Source organism: Lissotriton helveticus, chromosome 1_1 (assembly GCF_964261635.1).
Source record: "Lissotriton helveticus chromosome 1_1, aLisHel1.1, whole genome shotgun sequence".
Classification (NCBI taxonomy): Eukaryota; Metazoa; Chordata; class Amphibia; order Caudata; family Salamandridae; genus Lissotriton; species Lissotriton helveticus.
The window spans coordinates 1,036,758,758-1,036,761,288 of NC_136057.1; the positions used below are offsets into that span (position 1 = coordinate 1,036,758,758).

At 42.3% G+C, this 2,531-nt stretch overlaps 1 non-coding gene across 1 annotated transcript; it reads left to right on the forward strand.

Annotated features, from left to right (window-relative positions):
• Positions 1-615: 615 nt before the first annotated feature.
• Positions 616-687, forward strand: TRNAP-AGG (transfer RNA proline (anticodon AGG)). Its single transcript has one exon. It is a non-coding gene; the product is annotated as a tRNA-Pro (tRNA).
• The last annotated feature ends 1,844 nt before the right edge of the window (positions 688-2,531 follow it).

Here is a 2,531-nt window from a genome sequence, read left to right on the forward strand (position 1 = left end):
GCTTAAAAAGCTACTGTATTGAATTATACTGACATGTGCAGCAGCGTGAACTAGTTTCGGATGTGCTTTTCATTTTAAACGTTTTAAACAGTGATAAATCAAATGCTTGCCTATTTGTATGTAAATGTTCTTTCTACGTCCCGGTCGTCCCAAAACGCAGGGCACTGATTCAGTACATTCTCACTCTCCAGCAGGAACAAACTGTGCAGTGACCGGGAACAGTCTGTGCGTGGGGCATTGCAGTGTGTGCTAACATGAAACAGTCTGTGCACTGATCAGGGACGCCGTGTGTGTCGGTGAAAAGCAGTCTGTGCAGAGGCAGAGGGTACCGATAAAGAACTGTGGGTGTGTTGACTTTTGATGATGTAAACATTGGTGAGAAGCGGCCTTTGCGTTCTTCAGGAACAGCCTGTTACAGAGCACTCACTCTGAGGGGCTGTGGAGCTCTGAGCTCATGTAGGCTCAGTGCTCACTAGAGCTGAGGAGAGCCCTGCTGGATACACACAGAACAGCAGCTAATCCCCACACTTCTCTGCTCTGCTGATGTGGCAGCCAGTGAAACAGCTGTAATAGCAACATCTGGAACTGCAGAGTCTGCATCCTAAAGTATCAGCTGGCTCGTTGGTCTAGGGGTATGATTCTCGCTTAGGGTGCGAGAGGTCCCGGGTTCAAATCCCGGACGAGCCCTCTTTTTTTGTATTAATGGACTGATGGCTTTTTTTCTATGAAATCCCATACCAGCCATAGATTGATCCAACCCCCAAGCTAGATTAAATAATACAAGAATGGTAGGATAAAAGGAGTTAACACAGAAAAGATACAAAATATCTAGGAGTGAAAAAGTAGAAAGTCATTATTTCACATGATTCAATCACTTCACTATTCCTCATGTCACTTTTAATAAGTATTAAATAACCATTCAATGGAACCTAAAGCCTTTTACAATAGGATCCTTCTCACCAGGTTACTGTGTGCCTGTAGCTGCCTTATGGTCAGACGTCCCACTATCGTGTTGTGACGGGGACATCACACTTTCATCCCTCCAACGAAGACAATTGCTCATGATGGCACATTTATCCAGCTTAATGAGCTGCATTCTGTATATTACAGTAACATGAAAAATGTGAGAAAGCAGCAGTGCCATAACCATTTGTGGCCCACTGGGCATACAGGGTTACAGGGCCCCAACCGTGGTGGTTGAGGTCTTTAACTCTGGTCTCCATCCTACTATGACTCTGCGAACTGTTATGAGTAGACACTGTGTTCAATTGACTCTCAGAGTAGCGAGGGTGAGCATTTGAGGAATTGTAGGGTACAATCAAACAGACAATATTGTATTGTCCAGCCTAGCGCTTTTCGAATGTCAGATGTTACTTCACAGGGTTTTACATCTTACACCATTACATTGCAGTAAGTACACTAGGAGTATCTTTACATCAGGAGTAACTTAACTTTGCACCTTTAAAGTTATGTAATATATAAACACACACACACACACATACACACACACAGAAAACGAAACGTTTATTGACAATGTGGTGGTGGTCTTGATCACATAATGAATATGGCGAAACCAACCTCGGTTAAAAGCCACAGACATAAACAAAGGACGCTTAAACTCGCAAGGTGCATACAAATTAAAATTGAGTGTGGAGGATGGATGCCATCTTAGAATACCAGAGAAAATACGGGGTATGGACAAGAAGGCCAAGATGGCAGATGCGTTTTAGAAACACTTCAAGCCCCCCTACGTTATCAATTATTATCCTAATGGCTTGATGTCAACAAAATCCTCCAACCTAGCAGCCCCAGGAGCCCCATAGCCGCTCAACTGACTGTCTTTCTTGAGGACCTCTGACTCTGCTGCGATGTTAAAGGCCTGCCACTTCCAGGGGGGAGGTCTGGTCAATAAAATTGGGGGGTGAGCTTCAACAAACAGGCTGGCATATCTTGTTAACATGCATTACCTGAGAAGCGTGGCTTAAGGGGCAGTGGAAAGGTAGAGCAGTGTGGATTGTTTGTGTGACTTAAAACAAAATATTTTATGATGTTACTGACCATGTCATGAGTGATGTAACATGTGAGGTCATAAGAAGTACATTGCTGGGGCGTACCTTATAGTTGGCTCAGCTAACCATATCTGCTGAATTTCACTGGTTTTGTACAAGTGAAATTTGAGCCTAACTATAACATCCCTGTCACCATTGTTTCTATCAGTGAATTTCTCAGTTTTTAAAAACTTCTATTTCCTAACTATAACATCCTTGTAACTTTTGTTTTTCAGTGAATTTCTAAGATTATTTAATGTTGTTTCCTAATTATAACATCCCGGTGGCCTTTGGTTTTTTTAATTAATTTCTAAGGTTTTTAAATTGTATTTCCTAAATTTAACCTTTGAGAGTGAGGGTTTGAGTGAGTGCATTAGATCAACGATGCATTCACTTCCACAAAGCATTTCAGATCGTTTTTCAATATGGAACTTCTGAATAAACACACTTCGCCAAGCCCAGGAGTTGGGGTCATTTGTCCTT